This window comes from Stenella coeruleoalba (assembly GCF_951394435.1).
Source record: "Stenella coeruleoalba genome assembly, chromosome: 16".
NCBI classification, from domain to species: Eukaryota; Metazoa; Chordata; class Mammalia; order Artiodactyla; family Delphinidae; genus Stenella; species Stenella coeruleoalba.
Genome location: NC_137162.1, coordinates 22,500,700 through 22,524,101, shown reverse-complemented (window position 1 = coordinate 22,524,101; position 23,402 = coordinate 22,500,700). Strand labels below are relative to the sequence as shown.

The following is a 23,402-nucleotide window of genomic DNA, read 5'->3' as shown; positions in this document are numbered from 1 at the left end:
GTGAAAGTGCTCCAAGCGTTGATTCTGGGGTCACAAATACATTTTAGCAAGTAGGAGAATTTACAAATACTGAATGCTGGAATAATGGAGGATCAACAGTGATTACAGATGATTAGACGTATGAGAAATGCTAAAAACAAAAAATTTTAAAAAAAGATTTAAAAGCAGAGTACGGAGGGAGAATGTGTTGTTCTTGAGAGCTGGGTCAGGGAAGGCCACTCTGACAAAGTGAAATTTAAAGAGTTAAATAAAATGAAAGAAGGGTTATGCAAGTGTCTGTGGGGGAAGAACATACCAATCAAATGAAGACCAAATGCAAAATCTGGAGGAGAAAAGAATGGAAGGATGTGGACAGCAAACAAAATGTTATGATAGAGTTAGGGGGTGGGGATATGGGCAGGCCATGTAGGTCATCATTAGGGCTTTGATTTTTAACCTAGAATGAGACAGATAATCACTAAAGGGTTTTGAGCAGGACAGTATCAAGATCTAACATTTTTTAAATGTCCCATCTGGCTGCTCTATGGAAAATATAAAGATCAACATTGGAAGCTGAGACCGATTGGTAGTGATTACAATATTCCGGAAAAGGAAACTTGCTGGCTTAGTATAGCCTAATAGTAGAGATGATACTTAGAAGCCATGGAACCAGGAATATATTTCAGGGTTATCATTATAGAATACGTTGTAGAGTGGATATAAGTAAATTCGAGAGAGCGAAAGAGAGAGAATAAATAAATTGTTACAGATGACTACAAGCTTTTTAGCAAGATCAACCAGAAGAATGAAGTTAGCATTTTGTGGTTGAAGAAAAGAGGAAGAATTGATTGACAGAGACATTGGTGGTAAGAGAAGAACAAAAGTTCCATTTTAGAGAGTTTGAGGTACCAAATAATCATTCCAGTAAAGCTGTCAATCAGGGAGTTAGATACATGAATCTAAAGTCCAAGGGACAGGTCCAGACTAAAGACATTTTGGGAGTCAATACTTTATACTTGATATTAAAGCCTTGAGACTGATGAGACTGATGAGACTGACTAGGGAGTAACTAGAGGGGGAGATGTGAAGAGATTTGATGTTAGTGGATGTAAGTTTCAAGGGTGCAGGGATCATATCTCTCTTGTTGACCCTTATTAACCTATCACCATTTTCAGTGTCTACTCCAAAATATCCTCAGTAAATAATGTTGAATTATTTTTGAGAATATATTAATATTATATTAATATTTTTATACTGATGAAAAGATGTACTTTATTTTGCTTTTTCAAACAATTTTTAATATATCTTTAGTATGTGTCTATGGAGCCAGAAAGAATAATTTTGCAGTAGCTAAATACTCTGAATTAGTTTTGCTTTTTTATTTTAACAGAGTTCATATTTTTTGGACCTCGCTTATGATTTTTCAGAGAGATATTTTTGTGTAAATCTAGGCTGATAAGGGTAAGAATTGCCTCCAAAACGTCAATCAAAAAGAGGAAGTTCATTCTCCTGTTTGACTTTCCACACCCACACAGAGACTAACAGCTTTCTGAAATACCATGATAATTACTGTTTTTGTTACCAATATTGTGAGCTGGTACAGAGGCAATACTTAAATTCCTGTGTTGATTCCTGTGTTGGCTCATCAGCATTTCATATTTCTTTTTCAAAGGTTATCATATCCTCCTAATTGAGCAGCCTTCTCAGGAGAATGAGCCCATCTGATTCATCTTTACAATACAGTCTCAGAGACAACAAAAGGAAAACTAAGAGAGACAAAGGCGGCACATGGTTCTGTTTTCCCTACTGCATTGTCCATATCAGAGATCTAAATTTTCAAACATAAAAGTGTGTGTTGTCTTGAAGATTTTGAACCAAACTGAAATTATAAATCTTCCTGCCCGGGTCTCTGCCTTGGTTGGGCAGCTGGGGACTTTTCAGCACAATGCAGAATTTCATCTAATAACTGCATTTTCCATTCAGATCTGACATCACTGAATTAGTTCTCCAGACCCACTCGCTTTGAAGAAAGGTCCTCACTCCGTGCCTGAAACTTAGTCGAAAGGTCTATTCGTTTATATATGGCAGTAGCAATGCAGCTTTTTCAGTCGTGTGTAGTTATTGCTGTATTATGTGAAGGCTCACTTATAAGCTCTTACTGAACACTTCTATCTCTAAGTCTTACATCACAATCCTCCTAAAATGTTTGTGGAATGGATGTATTCTCAAACTGCCCATGTCATAGTATCACTTTGACACTTCCGATTTCTCAGACAGAGAGTAGCCTGGTTACTACGCCAATACGTTCTATTTAATCTATCGTCTCTGAAGAGAGCACAAGAAGCTAACAATTTGAGATAACTTATTTCAATGAGTTCATGAAATAGCACCTTGACAAAGTCACTTTTCCTGATGGCAGATGGAAGATCTGGGTTAAGAGATCACATTCGGCTTTCTAGATATCAACGTCAGCATCCCGAGACACGAGTGTCTCTGAATCACTCACAATGACTGTATTTCTTCATTGATTCTTCAACAAAATCAATTATGCAGCATGTTCATGCTTGGGATGGTATCTGTGCAAGGGCTCTGTCATAGGCATTATTTCACACTGAAGGTCTCTCTAACCTGTGGCACTATGATTAGAAAGTGTGCAGCAGAGGTCCCTCACTGTGTACAGGGGATAGAGTGTCAGCTGATCTCAGTTATTAATACATCTTTTATACTCAGCTAAGAATGAGGGCATCCCTTTGACTAGGAAACTGAAATGGAGCTGAAGGACTCCAAGTGCACAATAAAGTTGAAAGTAAATAAATGTTTATGCTCAAATGAGTTAGAGGTATAATGAACAACTGACAGACTTTTAGGTGCAGGAAATAAGCTGTGAGCTGTCTCCCAGGGAAATTTACTCGGAGGGAAAGAATTCCAAGAATGACCTCGTAAAACTGTTCTAAGTCTGAAGCCTAGATTGTATGTACTTAGGGTAGCAGCAGGCCCTTTTGCTGCGTAAGCTTAACTAATTGTAGGAGTCTTTTTTTTTTATGCCTTTTCTGTTGTTGCTTGGTATTTAAAAGAATTCTTTTTGAAAATGCCAGCCTCTCGTGGGTGTGCTAGTAGAAGGATAGCAAAGGGTATAGTGATGGGGAATAAAAATTCAGGGGAGGAAAACCCTGTACCTGCCTGGGTGGCTTGTTACAAATTCATATTCCTGGACCTCCCTCCACCTACTAAATCAGAATTCATGGAGGAGAGAACCCAGAAATCATTATCTTTTAAGTGTCCCAAGTGATTGTTCAGGTCAACAAAGCTTAATCCTTATGCCCAAGTGGAAGTTAAAACTCAAGCGTGGGCTTCTCTGGTGGCGCAAGGGCCTTCCTTCGTTGTGCAGTGGTTGAGAGTCCGCCTGCCGATGCAGGGGACACGGGTTCGTGTCCCGGTCCGGGAAGATCCCACATGCCGCGGAGCGGCTGGGCCCGTGAGCCATGGCCGCTGAGTCTGTGCGTCCAGAGCCTGTGCTCCGCAACGGGAGAGGCCACAACAGTGAGAGGCCCACGTACCGCAAAAAAAAAACCAAAAAACAACAACAACAAAGGTTGGTTGAAAACAAACATTCATGCATGAATAAATGCATGAAAATATGATTCTGAGAGGCGCACTGAACTAAGCAAGCCTGAAGCTGCAATTTCAGCAACTAGTTTCACTTTCTGGTTGACACTTAAAGACACAGACTCATCTGGTAAACACTTCAGGTTATCTGAGTTGTACAACCTTGAGAAAATAAAAAATCTAATAGTTATCTTGCCACAGCATCTATTTCCCAAAGCAACTAAAGGGAGAAATCAAACCCATTATTCTTTGCTCTGGTTCGAAGGTAACTAATGCCTTGAGTGTTTCACCAACAACTGATAGATGTTTTTACACTAAAATGGGTTTCCTATTTGCTATGCAATGTGCAGGTTGGAAAATACAATTAACCAACTAAAAACTAGAGCACAATAAAAGAAGAACCCAAGGAACCAGGGAAAGAGAACTATTATTCTTCCACAGGATTCCTATGCTCTTAGAGTATGGTGTCTTGCCAAGATAGAGAGATTTTTCCCATCAAAGTGAAGCAGATGTCGTAGCCACACCCATATCTACTGCAGCAGCACATTTAACTCTACACAGCATAGACATTTAAGAAAAAAAAGTATTTTCCCCAGTTAAGGGGTTTTGTTTGCTTTTACAGGTCATGGTGTTAGATGGTACTATGAGAGCAAGTTTTCTATGGAGGGCAACTTTCTCAACTCATTTCCAATAGATGGCCTCAGAATCACCAGCTCAACCACTGATGAGCTCTATCTAGTTGCTTTCCCAAAAATCACCAATTAAGGGTAGCCTTGTGTTGGTCTAGGTACAGCAGAAGAAAACAAAACAGGTTTCCTAGCACCAGTCTGCTGAAACTAAGTGGGATATAGATTGACTCACGGTCGCTCCTTGAATAAATCCATATATAAAGGATGTCTGGGCTTCCCTGGTGGCGCAGTGGTTGAGCGTCTGCCTGCCGATGCAGGGGACACGGGTTCGTGTCCCAGTCTGGGAAGATCCCACATGCTGCGGAGCGGCTGGTCCCGTGAGCCATGGCCGCAGAGCCTGTGCTCCGCGACGGAAGAGGCCACAACAGTGAGAGGCCCGCGTACCGCAAAAAAAAAAAAAAAAGGGTCAAGATGAGAACAGCCTAAGGTAGCCACCTGGCGAAGGACTGCCCTTTTAAGACTCATTTTTCTACTCTGACACTAGAAAAAAAAACATAACTTTATCCAGTGCATAAATTAAACACTTTCAAACTATCCATAATGATTCTGGTTTTGCTAGATGGTTGCTTAATGGCAACAAACCAAGTCTTTAGAGAACCTGCCTTCTTTTAACATTCTAGTTTAGAGGACAGAAAAAAGCACTTGTAAACTTCTAGCTCCAACGCATGCGTTCCTCTTCTGGGATTTCCCCCTTAAATTGAAAACTTCTACCCAAACATGGATCGGGATCACAGCTCCACATAGGAGACTTCTGTAAACCATGGAGACAGGAAACCTCTTGTTAGTGGAGAATCTCAGGAGCACCTAGAGACCCAATTCTCTAATATCTTTCTAACCTGATAGCATGAAAATGGGTGCTCTTGCAGAACTGGATTCAACCCACCATGGATCAAAAATACTTTTTTTTAATTTTCCAGAAAATTCCCCAAAGCAAAACTATTTACATAGCATTTACATTGTATTAGGTATTCTAAGTGATCTAGACGGTATTAAAGTATGTGCAAAGATGTGCAGAGGTTATGTGCCAATACTATGCCATTTTATGTATGGGACTTGAGCACTCCTGGATTTTGGCATCCACGGGGGGTCCTGAGACCAATCCTCTGTGGATATTGAAGGGCAACTGTGATTATAACCATGATGCTCTGGAGGGCCAGGTGCAACATTAACATATGCATATGTGTATATCTCATTTAATATTCTCTACCTACAGGACAGGAGCTATTCTCACCCTCATTTTTTTTCTTTTAATTTTGTTTTTAATTTTAAAATATATGAAAATGATAAAATTTCAAATGGAATAAAGAGGACTATGGTAAAATGTGACCTTTCCGGTTTATGGTATCTCAGATGACTTCCATAGAGGAAACATTATAACCAATTTCTTCATCATTCTTGCAGAAATAATCTACATAGATAAAAATGTTCAATAAAATGCATTATTTTTCATGCAAATGAACAGATACTGTGAACTATCTTCTACAGTTTTTTATACTTACCTGTTGATATTGGACCTCCTGCCTTATTGGCTCATGAAGCTCTACTAGATTCTTTTTAACAACATCATAGGTTAGATGTACCACAATTTATTTAATCGTCTCATCTTGATGGATGACAGCACAGTAATAATACAGTAATAAAAACAATGTGTTTTGCATATTAGATAATTTAACCTCCATAAGAACTCAAGGAGATAGGTGTTATTATTAATTTCATTGTGTAGATGAGGAAGCAGAGTCTTAAGAGAGGTTAATAATTTGTCCAAAGTCATAGAGCTAGTGTATAGAAACTGGGTCCTGAATCCCAATGCCTGTCTAGTCTTTCATTTTTCTATTTATTTTCTCTGTCTGTCCCCTTCTTACTGGCTCTTTTCATCACTTCTCCCCACTCCCCCCTCTACACACACATATCCTACTTATTTTCTCTTCCTTCTCCCTTTTCAATTGGTCAGGTGCACGGACAGAGCCCTGTTAAGTCCAGAGTGAGTGGGCTCACAAATCTCAAAGCAAGAGCCCCTCCTTGACAAGAAACTGCACTGATAAAGGTTCCATCACACCTTTCTGAGAAATTCTGCTCAAATGCCTTATTCACAGTAGAAGAAAGAGTCTCCATTTATACAGGGCTGGTCTCCGAACTCACTCCTCTTTCTTTCTCCTCCTCTTCTCCCCTTTTTCCTATTCTCTTTTTCTTCTTGTTGTAACTCTCTTTAGTTATGGTCACTCCTATGTAATTAGTAGATACTTTTAATTCAGGAGAAATAAAAATAGACACCCACCATGTAAGTAGACCTTTTTCTTAATGTTATATGCTCAATTTCCCCTTCCTCCATAATCAAATCATTAAGTTGTTTTGGTTTTTGTATTTGAGTTTTACTTGTTGATTAGTTTGCATTTTCTGAAGATGCCATGCCTAGTGTGTTCATCGCTGAAGCCCTTGCTCTTCTCTGCTGGCCTGCCATGTCACCGTTCCAACCCTACATTGGACTGGTCAATAGTGGTTCCATTCTTCCAGAATTGCTCTGCCTATACTTTTAGTTATGAGGTATCTGCCATCACATATTGCACAGTACTTCTGGTTTTCCAGCCCTTGACTCATAGAACAAGGCCCACTCAAATAAACAATGTTGGACAAGGCAGAATCTGAGTCGAAAGCCAGGACTGTGACAAAACAGTGTTAACAACAAGAAAACCTAGTAATTGTAGAGAATTTACTATGTACCAGGGAGTTTATGTGTATGCATCAGTTTGCTAGGGTTGTTGTAACAAAATGCCACAAACTAGATGGCTAAACGACATAAACATACTATCTCACAGTTCTGGAGAGTAAGATCAAATCTAAGATCAGGTCTAAGGTCAAGGTGTCAGCAAGGTTTGTCCCCTCTGAGGGAGAATCTGTTTCTTTCCTCTCCCTTAGCTTCTAGTGGTTTGAGAGAAAACTTCAGTGTTCCTTGGCTTGAAGATACTTCACCCCAATCTCTGCCTACATTCATAGGTTGTTCTCCCTTGTGTGTCTGTCTCTGTGTCCAAATCTCCCCCTTTCTATACTACTAGTCATAGTAGGTTAAGGGCCACCCTAATGAACTCATTTGGACTCGATTACCTCCGTAAAAACTCTATTTCCAAATAAGGTCATATTCTAAGGTGATACATTCTGAGAAGGTTAAGGCTTCAATATATCTTTTGGGGGGAGGGTGGGTGGCACAATTCAACTCATCATAGCATATTATGTCATTTAATTCTCAGTACTATTAGAGAAGCAGGTGTATTCTCATCCACACTTTTAAAACAAATCAAGGCTTAGAGACATCAAGTCATTTACAAAAGGTCACACAGACAGAACATGGCAGGGCTCAGATTTAACCCTGGGCATCTGACTCCATATTCTAAAGTCCCTAACCATCATGCTCTACTGTCTTTATATAGAACAGGTTCCTTTAACCTACAGACTGGGCTGTGCTGGTAGACATCATTAGTGCATACTATGATGTCTCTACACCAATGCATGAAGCTTCAGCTAAGGTAAATACCACCCATTAATGTTATCCTTATGTTTCCGAGATGAGATTGTGAGTGATTACTGCAAAAAGCGGGTTAGCTCTTACCTACTGCAACAGGAGGATAAATTACGTCTTGTTCCCTCAACAGCAAACTGAGTTGAAGGGCAAAATGCTCAGCCACTTGATACCATTACATGGTAATTATGTGCCATCTCTGATGTGAGTGTGGCTAACAAAAAGCCTCTTGTCAAACTTCTAAAGGCCAAGATCCTAAACATAACACCCTGAACATAAGAAGTTTTGCTTCTTTCTCTAGACTCATTTCCAGCATCACTTAATATTTATTATCTCCAAAACTATCACTTTGTCAGAAATGACTTTCCCCTATACTGTTTTCCCCGTTCTAGATAAAGGCTGCTCATCATTTCAGTATCACCTGTAACGTTATCTCCTTTATTTTTTTTGTAATTGTAGTTGATTTACAGAATTGTGTTAGTTTTAGGTGTACAGCATAGTGATTCAGTATTTTTGCAGATTATCCTCCATTATAGGTTATTACAAGATAATGGGTATAATTCCCTGTGCAATGTATCCTCGTCACATATCTATTTTATATAGAGTAGCTTGTATCTGTTAATCTTCATACCCCTAATTTGCCCCTCCCCTCCGTCCCTCTCCCCTTTGGTAACCACAAGTTTGTTTTCTCTATCTGTGAGTCTGTTTCTGTTCTGCATATACATTTGTTTTTTTTTTTAGATTCCATATAAGTTGTATCATACAGTATTTGTCTTTCTCTGTCTGACTTATTTCACTAAGCATAGTATTCTCTAGGCCCATCCATGTTGCTGCAAGTAGCAGTATTTCAGTTTTATGGCTGAGTAATATTCCACGGTCTATATATACCACATCTTCTTAATCCAACCATATGTTGATAGGCACTTGGACTGCTTCCCTTTCTTGGCTATTATAAATAGAGCTTCCAAAAAATACATGCACCCCAATGTTATCTCCTTTAGAATGTAATTCCTGACCCTCCCCACATCCCTAAAGTTAGGCTACATGTCCTTCCTCAAGGCCTCCTATAAGCATTTCTCACAGTTTACTGATCAGTCTCAGGTATCTGTTGCATGTCTGTGTCTTTTACTTGACCGAGAGCATACTGAGGGCAGCTTCCGTGTCCTGGACCTTGGGACCAGACATTCTGTAGCTGGCAGAAGGTCACTACTAAATAAATGTTATAATGACTAGACTGGCCTTAAGTTCCTATTGACCTCAGCAGCTCTAAATATTTAAGAATTTATTTTCAAAAGGGTAAATAATATTTCAAGTAGTGAAAGATCTGTATGTAGAAAACTGTAAGACATTGATTAAAGAAATTGAAGAACACAAGATAAATGGAAAGATAACACCTGTGCATGGACTGGAAAAAATAATGTCGTTAAAAGTCCATACTACCTAATGCAATCTACAGATTCAATGCACTCCCTATTGAAATTCCAATGATATTTTTCACAGAAATAGAAAAGACAATCCTAAAATTTGTATGGAACCACAAAAGACCCCTGGTAGCCAAAGCACTCTTGAGGCAGAAGAACTGGAGGCATCACATCTCTTAATTTCAAACTGTGCAAGATAGTGACAGTAATCAAAACAGTATGGTATTTGAATAAAAACAGACACACAGACCAATGGAACAGAACAGAGGGCCCAGAAATAGACCCACACATACACAGTCAACTAATCTTTGACAAAGGTGCCAGAAATATACAATTAGGAAAGGAGAGTCTCTTCAATAAATGGTGCTGGGAAAACTGGAAATCCATATGCAAAAAAATAAAAGTGGACCCCTACCTTATACCACTTACAAAAATTAATTTGAAATAGATTAAATACTTAAATATAAGACTTGAAACTAAAACTCTTAAAACACAGGGAAAAACTCATTGGCATTGATCTTAGAGATGATTTTTTTTGGATATGATACCACAAGAGAAAAAATCAAAATAAATAAGTGGGACTACATCAAACTAAAAAGCTTCTGTACAGCAAAGGAAACAATTAACAAAATGAAAGGCAACCTACAGAATAGGAGAAAGTATTTGCAAACAAAATATTTGATAAATATCCAAAATATATTAAAAACTCATACAACTCAAACAAAAACAAAAACACAAATAGTACAATATTTAAAATGGACCAAGGACTTGAATTAAACTTTTCCAAAGATGACATACAAATGATCAAGAGGTACATTAAAAGGTGTTCAATATGACTAACCATCAGGGAAATGCAAAACTATAGCAAGATATCACCTCAAACTTTTTAAGATGGCATTTATTAAAAAAAAAAAAGACAACTGGTAAAAAGTGTTGGTGAGGATGTGGAGAAAAGGGAATCCTTGTGCACTGTTTGATGGGAATGGAAATTGGTACAGCCATTAGGGAAAACAGTATGGAGATTCCTCAAAGAAATTAAAAATAAAACTAATATGTGATCCAGTCATTTCACTTCTGGGTATATATCTAAGGAATTTATTAAAATAAATTTCAAAATTTCTTTGAAAACAAATAACCAATGAGATCAATAACTCCCGCAACCCTGGTAATTAAAAATCAAGGGGGAGCGCTGGATACATGGAAGGAAGGGGGAACCCCCACTTCCGCCTCTCCCAGGGCCACCCAGTATGTGGCACAGGTTTAGGAAGAGGTTGGGGCGGGCAGCGACCTCAGGCAGAGACTGTGGACAGGCCTGGAGAAAATCTAACCATGGGAAAAAGGGAACAAGAAGGGGGAGGGAGGGGAAACTTGAAGAGATACCTGTACTCTCATGTCCACTGCAACATTATTCACAACAGCCAAGATGTGGAAACAATCTACATGTCCAATAGATGAATGCATAAAGAAGATGTGGTATACATATAATGGAGTATTTTTCAGTCAGTAGAGAGAAATCCTGCCCTTTGCAACAACATGGATGAATCTGTAAGACACTTTACTAAGCGAAATAAGCCAGACAGAGAATAATACTGTATGATCTCACTTACACGTGGAATCTAAAAAAGGGGGAAAAGAATCCAACTTGTAGAAACAGAATAGAATGGTGGTTACCAGGCGCTGAGGAGTGGAAGAAATGGAGAGACGCTGGTCAAAGGGTACAAGCCTTCAGTTTTAACATGAAGAATTTCTGGGGCGCAACTGTACAACATGGTGACTGTAGTTAACGCCGTACTGAATACTTTAAATTTTCTAAAACAGTAGAACTTAAGCATTCTCACCACACACACACACACATAACTGTGTGAGGTGATGATTTAATTAACCTGATTGTAGTAATCATTTCACCATGTATATGTATATTAAGTCATCCCTCACTTTGTACGCCTTAAATATATAAAATTTTATTTGTCAATTTTATCTCAATAAAGTTTGAGGGATAAAAAGGACAGAAATGGGAGGTGACCTGGCTCCAGTTAGAGATTTTGTAAAGGCAAACTCAGTAACAAGAAAAAATGGGAGATATGCCAGGGGGGATACTTTATGCCAGCTTATCTCAAACTTCATTGTGCATAAAATTCAGATTAATTTAGTAGCTCTTACATGGGACAAAGAAACTTGCCATTTCAATCAGCATCAGGAGTGATTCTTACGAACACCAAAATCTGGGAATTTCTGTAGGTCTTACAATAGAATCAGCAACATTTTTCAGAAAAAAGTTATACAACTACAAGCCATTTTTTTTTTTACCCCTTTTCAAAGAGTAATGTTATAATTTAAAACAAGAGTAAATTCCTTAGTCATTCTATCTGCATGATTTCCTCCTTGTTACACATCTTCACTTTTCTTCGTGCAAAGCTTGGTTAAGTCATTTCTCCTACCTCTAATTCGATACAAAACCCTTCCTAAAAATCTAAGTTTCGTTACTTAATTACATGTCATGAGGGCTCTGATTGAGAAATTCAAAGACATTTTATTAAGTCTTCTTGAGATAAAGAAAAGCTGCAGCTGAAGACATGAAGTTGGTGAAAAATCAGGTAATTGATGTCAGCTGATACCTCCCATTTCTAAATAGCTGTGTAAAAGTAGCTTTCTTGATGATGACTATAGTCAGAATTGTTTTTACGTAAATTTACTCTTGGCCTCAATAGAAAAGAACTGGAAGTAAAAATATAGGAGCATTTGTTCAAATAGTACCATCTCAAAAAAAGAAATCTGACCTTCTGTTGGCCAAACTATCCAAGTTTTCATACCTCAACTACCCTACAAATTCTCTATCTTGAAAATGTACTAAAATAATCAAATCTATTCCCTGGATGAAAGATACTGCCATAAAAAGAAAGTGCTGTGAAAACTCACAGGCCCCAAAGGGCTATCCCGTCTCTCGTGGTTTACTAGTTTTATCATGTTAACAAATCAAATCACTTAGTACTTATTGCAGATCAGTGATATTATCTGGAAGGAATTTCACATCCAGAGAATTGAAGAGAATTAAGGAGCTATAGCAACCTCTCTAGCTAGATGTCCAAAGTAAAATGAGTAATCTTTCAGGAACTGAAAATGTCTTTAGGAATAAATATAACCCTGATGAAAGATGAAAGTCTATCCAAGAACACGCTGGCTCCACACCCAAAGACTTCACAACTACTTCAAGCACTTTTGCCAACTCTATGCAGCAAGCTGGCTCTTCTCACTCTCAAAGAGGTATATTTATCTCTTGATAGAGAATGCTGGAGAACCCTCCAGGGTGGACTTGTGGACTCCTACCCACTTAAGACTGAAATGTCATCAAGATTGCTACAACTTATATCTTGATGATTTAAGTAGTTCTAAAGTGAATGTTACCTATACAAAGAAATCAAAGAGAAAAATATGACTTAGCCAAATATAGCAAGCAAAGGGACTTCTTAGTAATAAACTAAATTAAAAGTGCTGTTTAATGATACTGAGTATTTATTATGTTCCAGGGACTATTCTTTGTATGTATTAACTCTTAGCCCTCATAACTACTCTAGGAAGTGGCATTATCAGCAGTCTCCTTTTGCTCCAAAATGGAGAGGGGTTCATACTACCAGTAGCAGCACTACTGGAATTCAACCCTGGGTAGCCTGGCTTTAAAGTCCAAATACCTAACTTCTGTGTATACTGCCTCTACCTACCTCTGAAGGGTGCCCCCTCTCTCCATCTCCTTCACAGTAAATAATAATAATAATGAAAAAATAGGCTTTATAATAAGAGTTTTGATAGAAGTGGCAGACTCTAAATTTAAAGGACCCTGAATGAATTGAGTTAGGAATAAAAAATCACACACACACACATCCTCCTGTGCCAAAGTCAACGCGAGCTATTTTGAGCTTTCAAATCATTTTCATTCTTGAAGCTTTCCCTCGCCTCCTATCTTCAGAGCAGTATTTGTAGTTCTGAGTTTTGACAGAAACCCAATGAGCCAAAATCCTGTTGGAGCAGCTGGTCTTGAGGCATTTCTAAAGCGACTCAATCCATGAGACACTGAACACACCCTATTCATAAGTGGTGAAAATGGAGGCTGTTGGTTGTTTAAAATCAGTGAGTTTGTTAAAATATAGCAGCGTGATACATGTGGACGACATTTTTCTAGGCTTTTAAATTTGTTTCCCTGAATTAAAATTCACCCAGAGGCCATCCCAAATACAAAGAGTAGCTAGTGAATTTTTAATACAATAAATACAACACACAAAAAATAGTGACTATGTGTCATAATCATCCTGTGAGCCAAGAGTACTCACACTCTATTTTTCAGATCTTCACCAATGGCTGCATTTATAAAACTATAACTGTCTCCTTTGAAAATCTAGTATGGGCGCTTTAACTATAGAGTTGAAAGGTTTTTCTGGCCATTCTGATAGTGGGTAGATGAAATCCCAAGCTTACTGATACTGCAACAGTTTTTCAAATTATCATCTTAAGATATCTTAAATTCATGTGACTATTTTATAATTATTTGAATGAACTTAACTTTTTTCCATTGTAGTCCTTTCGTGAATTCCTTGCTCACTAACATTAAAGTACTATTAAATTCATGTTTAGCCTACTATTTGTAGCAAACATTTCTTCCTACCTACCAGATTTTCTCAGAATTAAAAACTTCAGCATTGCATCTTGGTTTAGGTGTTCTGAGGGAGAGTCCAGATTTAAAGGCATATGAACCTTTCCCTACAATATATTTGGGTAGAGCAAATCAGAATTTTAAAGCTTAAAGAAACAGGAAAACATTCGGTTGAGAGGTTTTCAAACCTGTATCAGTGGGATTCTGGGTTTTGTGGAGTGGCCTCAAGTACAAAGCCAACTTCCCAAGGAATGCAGAATAAAATTATGGGAAGAACCTGAATCTTTAATGATGTCTTGGAACCTGCCCTAGGACCATCCTATCTCTGCATTTCTTGTCCATTTTGAATTGTGTCTTCTGTGATCCCATCCAAAGCATCTTAATTAATATTCTCTCTAAACCTACATTGTCCATTATGGTAGCCACAACACCTAGATGTGAATAAAATGTATTGGCCAAAGCTGAAGACCTACTTTACCCTAAACCAAGAGGTTCACTTTTCCCTGACGTGCAGCAGCACAACCAAACACATGCACGTGTAGGTGTGTCTACACACACACACACACACACACACACACATATCACAAATTCGACCCCCTTACTCCTTGCCTTCAACAAAGAATTAGGTAAACTTATAAAGGGAAAGAGCCTATCATCTGAGTTCTAAACCTCAATATAAGGCCTGCCAAATTTAAAAAGAATAAATAAGTTGAAGAAACGTAAATATTTCCCCAAACATGTGTTAGGCTGATAAAAGGATTGGTTATTAGTTCTCTTAACTTATACCTTGAGATCAATGCTATACTGTAATCTGGTTGTCCTTTCTTTTCCCTTGATCTGTAATATGTGGTTTCTTTTTGTGGTGTTTCAACATAAATCCGGTGGAAGCCAGTGCTTTACATATGCATTCTCTACTGACTTTATGTTCAAGAACACATAATCGCCTGACTCCTCAGTGAAGCCTTAGAAGTTTAGCGGAAGTATAGTTGCTTTGCAATTATATTTTAATATTTAGTATTTATATCAAATCATCTGGTTCAGCTTTGCATCAATAAATGGCACAGCGTTTTATGACAATTTCTAATTTACACTATTCGTTCAGGTGAAAGCAATCTTCAGAAAGATTAATTAGTTCTCTAAGTGTGTGCTAAACTACATTTTACTCCAATTAAGCATGTGAGAAGCTCATGCTAAGATCCCTTGTTTCTGGTCAAAGTACAATTCAATGAATTGGTTGAAATTGCACAAATCTAAAAGTTTTATTATTCGCTGTTTTGAGTTACGCATACTCATTCTACTCTGGACCCTTTGCTGAGAACTCCATACCCAGAGCCTTTCTCTTTGAAACAATGACAGTGATCAAGATCCTGCTTGATTCAATCCCTGACATGTGATTTGAATAATACCAATTATGGTCCTACTGTGCTTTAGTTATCAAAGAGTTTTTCTCTATACTTCCTCATTTTCAAATTGGACCTGAGAAGTATGTCATTAAGAAGTGACAGGACTTTTTTCCTCTGCTTTTAGTTCTCTACAAATGCAGAATGTTATTCTCTGGACCTGTGCTGAAATGGTCCCATGGCCTAGGCTTTCAGATTTTCTGCCTCTTCCATCCTACTGACTCTTTAAGCACATTCTATGGTCTTCTTGGAGAGACTGGGAAGGCAGATGATCAGTTAATACATTTTTGATAAGACAAAATCCAACTCAGAATGTCCTTAACAATTAAGGAAAATAAGTCCTAAGAAATTCCAAGGTAGAGCAACTCCAAAATGGTTCATTCATCAGCTCAAGAACCTCAAGGACACATGTACCATTCCTCTTTTCCCTTAGCCATTTTCTACTTGATGGTTTTGCCCTGAGGGTCACCAAATGGCTTCCACAATTCGAAAGCTAATTTTCAGATATAAAAATTTCCAACAGAAGAAGAGAGACAATTTCTTCCTTTTGTCCCTTATTACAAGCAGTGCAAGCTTTCCCAGAAGTGTCTTTGGCCAGAACTGTATCACACACCTATTCCCAAACCACTCACAGGGCGAGAAGAATGAGATTCCTGGGACTGGCTTCCTGAGACATATGGCCATGCTTTAGAGAGTGGATAACACAAACAGAAGCACGGTTTTGTTAGAATCTACTAGATAGGCAACTGGCCATGTCTGTATGTCTGCTGCAGTCTGGGGGAATAAAGTTGGGTACTGTGCTTTCACTCAATAGCACAGAATTCATGTTTGATTGCAAACCCCAGTGAAAAACAACACCCGATATTCATATAAACAATTTGATGATAAAAATATATGTTCACATTAGGCACAAATAAGAATCTGGATATTTTCCCCACTACATTCAGTACCAAAGCTCTTCAATTTTTACTTTTGTTCAGAAGCATTTTGTTCAGGAACATGTTTGAGGGTGGGTGGGTGGTACTTCAGAGCTTTGTACAGTTGGGAAGGGGACTTGAGTGCTTTCTCATTGGTCAGTAGTAATCAATTAAGAATCACTTTGTTTTTTTCTTCTCTTTACATCAGAAACATTTGACAAACATTAACCTGTGACATGTCAGAAACATGCCACTCCATTTTGAAAATGTTCTTTTCTGGGAAGGATTACTAGTTCTCTCAGACAGCTAAGACAAGGTTTTTTAGGAAAACCTCTGTCCCCTAAAAATCCAAGGAAAAGCAATCTTTAATTTCTGTTTCCTCACCGTTGCCTGAATTACCTAGGTATTTTTGAAACCAAAAGACATTTCCTTATTAGCAACTCTCAGATGGAAATATTTAGTAGTTTTCTGCAAATGAAGGGCACAATTAAAAACACAGCTACGGGTCCACCTGCCGATGCAGGGGACACGGGTTTGTGCCCCGGTCCGGGAGGATCCTGCATGCCGCGGAGCGGCTGCGCCCGTGAGCCATGGCCGCTGGGCCTGCGCATCCGGAGCACAAAACACAGCTGCGTGTGTTTTTCAGAGTGTTGAGATCATAATGCAGATGAGATTTTTCTCCATCTGTTAGAAGAAACTGGTTTCTGGTAAACTCCTAATGTCTGCCAGAGATATGAATTAACTAATCTTTCTTCAGGTTACATCACTGTCCATCACTTCCTTCCTGAAATTCTCTCACATTCACATTTGGTGGCAGCAGAATTTCCTTACATCTCCTCTATGATTGGGACCACTGACCCTCCAACTGTGAATGAGAGCGTCAAGTCGGTGACCTTTTGACATCACAGGGCCAGTAACTCCACCCTCAGAACATGCTAACTCCATCATTTTTTGAACATGCAACTCTTGAAGAAGCATGTAGCTTAGTTGCACCTGAGCAGAATGCCAATTATCTCAATTTTCTTAACTCCAATGACTTTTCCCCATGCCCCAGACCACCCTGCCTCTTCATCCCAATAATATCCCTAAACCCTGTCTTTGTGGAGGCAGATTTGAGATTTGTTCTCCCATCCCCTCGATTGGCTGCTGTTGTGAATAAACTTTTTCTCTGCTGCCAACCTGAGTCTCAGCACACACTTGCCTACACTTCAACGGAGCATTCAGTTCACTTACGCAAAGGAACCTGGTTCACCAACAGCAACAGAAATTAAAGACACCACCCCATTTACACACCGCCTTCTTTTCCCAGCATTTTCCACTTTCTGAACTGGGATACTGTTTTGTTCCCGGTCTTAGTCTTTCCATAGTGATGCCACTGGTTAGCGATGCCTGGGGCCACTCACCTGGGCCCAAGGCAAGTGAGCCCCCGCAAACATTTCCCTTTTTGGAGCTAATGTTCTAGCTTGACCAGCCCTTGTGGTTCTTATTATAATGTCAAGACATACCTCAGCCACAAAACCATCAGGAAACTGAAAAAAACAAAAAAAAAAATGTATTACTCACAGCCCTGGAGGGTAAACGGCACGCCTGGGGCCACACGGCAAGGTCCGGGGAGACGAAGTTAGTGCGCAGGCCTGGGGTTCTGCCTTTATCGGGGTCCAGGGTAGGGTGTCTAGGGTTTCATAGGCTCACTCTTTCTTCGGAATTTAAAACTTAAGAGCGAGAAGGGAAAAACTAGCGAACAGTCAGCTACTAAGTCAACCAGCGAGCACTTAAAAAAAAAAAAAAAAAAAAGAACTTCCGGGGTGGGGCGGCTTGGCTCCTTATATAGCCCTGTGTCTGGCAATGTGTTGATTTGAAACAGCTGTCTTTGAAGAGGATGGCGCAGCAATCAGAAGCTTAATGTCAGGCACTTGAGTTACCGTGAAAAACAACTACAGGTGCTGAAACTACAGATCCTTTCTCGATCCTTCCCTCGCCTCTCCATGATCTGCTCAAAGCCTACCTTTCCTTTAAGGATATTGCTGTCACTTTCAGAAAGTCTTTGTAAACCTGAGGCCTCTCACCTCCACTGTGACCCCTGTCCCCCAGAATACTTTATACTTCTTTCAAGACACTTATTCTAGTTACTGAAGAGTATACTTAAACACAAACCGTAATTTCCCCTCTAGGATAAAATTTATATGAGGGCAACCTTAATTTCTTTATCAGTCCGCATTCGCTGTGTGGCAAAAGACTCCAATATCTTAGTGGCTTATAACAAGAAGCATTTATTCTCCTGCTCTTATCTGCCGGTTAAAAACAAATTAGCGCATCTAGTCGGAGCTCTGCTAGGGAGTTGTGCTTCAGGTTAGTGGGATTCAGCTGTACTCAGAGGCACCCTAGTGTTGGGCTTGGATCTGGCTCCGTGCATGTTCCTTCTCTGGTCTGGGGAGAAGGGGAAATACTTAAGCGACCTGCTTTACATAGCAGATCAAAAGACACAGGAGAACTCCAGAGATCACATGTCAAGCTTCTGCTCCCATTGCATCTATTAACAACTCATTTGCCAAGTCACATGGCCAAGACCAAAGTGAAGGGAAGGTACATCCACCCACCGCATACCATTATACCAATATAGATGTATAAGTCTATTACAGGAGAGTGAAAAATTGGAAGCTTTCATTCAACTGACCTAGGTATTCCTCCTGATGATAGCCTTATCCTTCCCCCATCCAGTATGAGAAAAATGGTTAGCACATAGCCTTCTGTGTATTAGGTGGTCAGGAGAGAATTGACTTAATCTCTCTTCTTCACCATACTTCCTTCCCCGGGATAGTTGTCCACTTCCTGATTATTCAAAACACGTATTCCCTTTACCATCCACATACACACACTTACCTATGCTTCAATTTAGCTTTCAGTTCAGTTGTGATTTTTAAAAGTTATCTCCAGCATATACATTTTACTTCCCCCAGAGAAGTCATGAATTCCTAAAAGAAAACTCTGCTTCATGTACTTGTTCCAAGACTCCCACGTAGTGTCTAGCTGAGGGCTGAATAAAGTGGATACCCAATAAGTACCCAATGACTGCTATTTCCCATTAAAAAGCATGGCTCTGCTTCTCTGGGGATTTTCTGAATGTGTTTCCTGTCTTACTATACAGAAAACATCAATAGTGCTCATCTCATTACAAGCCTGAGTGTCAGCTTTAGCTGTATTTTATTTAAAGGTGAATAACGATACATAAAACCTTCCGTAGTGCCTTGAGAAGCTGATGGGTGACATTTCCTGTCAATCTGAGCTTGTTCTGTCAGAGTAACTGACACTGTTCTTAAAATTCCTGCTGATAGAAAGCATACCTGTGCTGTTGGGGAATTAAAGGAGTCCTTCCTTTCTTGTAACAAGCCATTGGTGATAATCTAATGCTACTATTTTTTTGGTTGTTGGACACTGGTATTGAGTTGTTGAGTGGATGCAAGGCAGCAAGGAAGCTTGGGGGTGGGAAGTGTGCTACCACTGCACTTGGTTACATTCTATAGGGTGAAATTGAGGGCAGAAAAAGCTCTCCAACACACTCAGCTGCAAGGTACTATCATCTCCTTGACTTCATTATTACTCATAGATATGCCGCTGACAGGTTAATAAACATTGCAAACAGCTTTGGCATTGTAGTTCATGCAATTAAGAAGCATGACACTAGAAATTACTCTGAACAAGTTTCTTGAAGATCTCCTGCTGGTTTCATCCCATAGCAGGTGACTGAGTCATGCTCTGGCTTCATCATCAGATCAGGTGACCCCAAACGTATTGCCAAAATCATCACTTTGGCATGTATATGAAAATAAGTGACACACCATAAGCCAGAGGAAAAGAATCAGATGGGTGCAATGCTCTCAGCAATAAATCAAGGTCTCCTGCCCAAAATGACTTAAGTAGACTATAATACAATCATGTTATATAATCCTATGATTACCATGGAATCAGAGAGAGGGAGAGATTTAATGAATGAGTTTCTGCTCACTAACTTCAAAGCTTCAACAGGACAAACTCTATAAGCATCTTTACGTTTAGGGGGATTCTAGAAATCATGGTAGAAACTATACAGGACTTTGTGCCACAAACTTTGTGTTTAAGTCATGGTGATACTAGGGCAAGACAATTCATCTCTCTGGGCCTCTATTATCTCATCCATTAAATGGAAAATAATCTCACCTGCTTCCTCCTAGTGTTGTTGTGAGGGTTACATAATGTCATATTTTGAAGTGATCCTGCAAACTAGAAATAATCACATAGAGACCAATGGTTAAAATGCTACATTTTATAGGAGAGGCAACTCAGGTTCAGAGAAACTGATTTTCCCAAAGCAAACAATTATTGTTATCTGTAGGTCCTTATGGAATAACTGTACTAAAAATATCTAGTACTTAGTTGAAATTTACTATGTAACACATACATATTCTTTTTTTTTTTTTTTTTTTTTTTTGCAGTACACAGGCCTCTCACTGCTGCAGCCTCTCGTGTTGCGGAGCACAGGCTCCGGACGCGCAGGCCCAGCAGCCATGGCTCACGGGCCCAGCTGCTCCGCGGCATGTGGGATCCTCCCGGACTGGGGCACGAACCCATGTCCCCTGCATCGGCAGGCGGACTCTCAACCACTGCGCCACCAGGGAAGCCCAACACATATTCCTAAGCATTCTATGACATATTAATATATCTAATTTCCTCAGCAACAAACTATGAGGTAGCTACTGCGGTCCCCATTTTCCAGGTATAAATCTCAGAGAATTTCAGTAATTTGAGGTAATACAATTAGCAAATGGTAGAGCCAGTATTTAAACCAAGAAGTCTAGTTTCAAAGTAATATTGCTTTTGCAGATATGCCATATCTGCTTTAATCAATTTGCAAGAGTTTACTGAGTCTCTATTATGAATGTTAAAGTAGTCCTTTCCACTTTCTAGAAGCCCTAATTGTTCTTTCTCTTTTAGATCTTCCCATAGAGATTTGGTGGAGGTAATAGTTTGTTTTGTTGTTTTGTTTTGTTTTCCTCATGACTCTATCCGTTTGATGAGTATTATATCTGAACAATGAATCCAGCTGATTCATGACCCAGCGGCCTTCTATCAGCTGAATCTGAGCTGATTCATATAGCCTGTGAATCATTCAAACTGAACCCTGACTTCTCCTGCCATAAGGCACCTTAGAAATGAAGGACACTTACCTTGCCACTTTCATTTGAGTCCTGACATGAAATTAACTAGCAGGTTCAGCTCAGTAACAGCTCTAGCAACTGCCCTACATTACAAATATGTATGTGATTTCTAAGTAAGTCTTAGTGACGATCTGCCCCTGGTAAAAAAATCACTGTTAGTCTTTTTAAAATGAAGAACTTTCTCATGTGTGCTCTTTCTAACTTCCTCTCCCTAACTCTCATACATACAGAGGAAATTTCTTGAAGTGTCTTGCTTTTTGACTAAAAGAACTAGGCTTCATCCTACAGATGAACTCTAACTTCGTCTGAAATATATTTGCAATATAACCTGCCTTTTGGTGGGGGAAAGGCTCTCATCATTTAGCCCATGCCTGTACATTGCTAAAATAAATGAGTGAAAATATAAGGCCAGAGAGAAATAGTTCTGTGCTTTTGCTTATAAAGCTGAAGATTGTCGGGAAATCTTTCAGGACATTGTATCTCTATCTCTTTTATGCAGACACATGGATTACACATTGGTTACAAAAAGTCAAATGCATAGTGATAACCTCCCCTGCTACTACTGCAGCATCGGCTAGGCTTCTGAGAGATAAGCATACAGAGAACATTATATAATTGTTATAATTTTCTTTGCTCGACAAAGAATGGAAATGTAGATATCAAAGTGGCACCAAGGGGCTACTTTTCAGATTAGCCGTGACATTTTGGCATAGAGTCACACGTATATGGATACCCAAAGCTGTTAATTCCTTCATACACAGTATTTGTGTTTTTGTCGAAAATCTCAATGTGCCAGGCTTCCCAGGGAAGGCTCATACCTGTAGTGAATTTCTGTTGTCTTTACCTAGCCCAAGTTTTCATCCTTTTTTGGAACAAGATCACAGCTTTTATATGAGGAATCACCTTTTCCTCCACTGTATATGGTATTGATGGGACTTTCAATCAGAGAGCCCTGTGTGCCCTTTGGGGACCCAAGTCAGGCAAGACTAACTCCCTGCCCCTGGAATCTGTCTCTTGAGAGGAATACAAGGGTAAGACATGTACAGAGGTGATCAGTCCCAACTATGGATATCTAAACAACTCTCCTCCAAGATTAAGTATCTCTACTGAGATTTTGTCCATTCTAAGAGCCATTTACTCAGTTAACTGCTTTATGTCCTTGAGCTGCTTTGAGTCTTCTTTTGACTTTATTTACATTGTTTGTGCCAAGTTTAAAAAAAAATTCAGACTTACTAAGGAGGGGCTTTATTCAAAACGATTATTGCAAGGGATAGAGAGGTACTATTACAATAAGGAGAGTGCTCAGGCCTTAAGATATGCAAGTGTTCTCAAAGGTTGGACAGAGTTCTTCTGTAGGGAGAGGAATAAACAAGTTTAGAAAAAAAAACTGTTGTAGAAAAGTGGGGTGAAAGTGTGGTTTGATGGATTGTAGATCAGAGAATATTTTACTCTGAGACCAGCCTGTTCCCTGAGAGCTGTTAAGGAGAAGTTGTTTGTAGGCTCCAGCTGAGGGTGAGTCAAAGTTCAGGGGCCTGGGGGAAGGAAAGAAATTTAACCAAATTTGATTAAAGAGCATGTTGTTCCAATTGATCACTGGGGACAAGCATTTGAGTGAATTATTTAGGAGGCAAAAAGAATGGGGATTTGGAGGGTCTGTATCTGGTCTTGTCATAAGTAAACTAGAAGGGCATCCATGAGTCTATCTAAGTCATATGGGGAAGGATAGTTCTTTGTAGTAAGCTGTTTCCCAGGACATAAAAGAGTTAGAGGGTTTCTTAAACTTCGGCCTTTTCCAGAATCCCAGGGCTCCAGTAAAGTTGAACATTGTTAGTTTCTATTGCCTGCAACAAAAGAATTCAAAATCATGTACTACTTCAATTCCCAGACTATTTGATCTAGAGTGCCTTTAATTTCTTATGTCATCTGATGTCTGATGCAGGCAGGCAGGCAGGAAGGAAGGAAAGAAGGAAGGAAAAAAAGAGAAAGGGAGAGAGGAAGGAAGGACGATGGAAGGCAGAAAAGAAGGGAGGGAGGGAGGGAGGAAG

The 23,402-nt window shown here is 39.3% G+C and overlaps 1 long non-coding RNA gene across 1 annotated transcript in view; it reads right to left on the bottom strand.

Moving 5' to 3' along the window:
- The window catches only part of LOC307175251, a 365,273-nt gene extending 345,260 nt beyond the window's left edge, over nt 1-20,013 (bottom strand). The window contains exon 1 of the long non-coding RNA XR_013824275.1: nt 17,729-20,013. This is a non-coding gene — a long non-coding RNA (uncharacterized lncRNA). The remainder of the gene's footprint in view (nt 1-17,728) is intronic.
- Nucleotides 20,014-23,402: the final 3,389 nt, after the last annotated feature.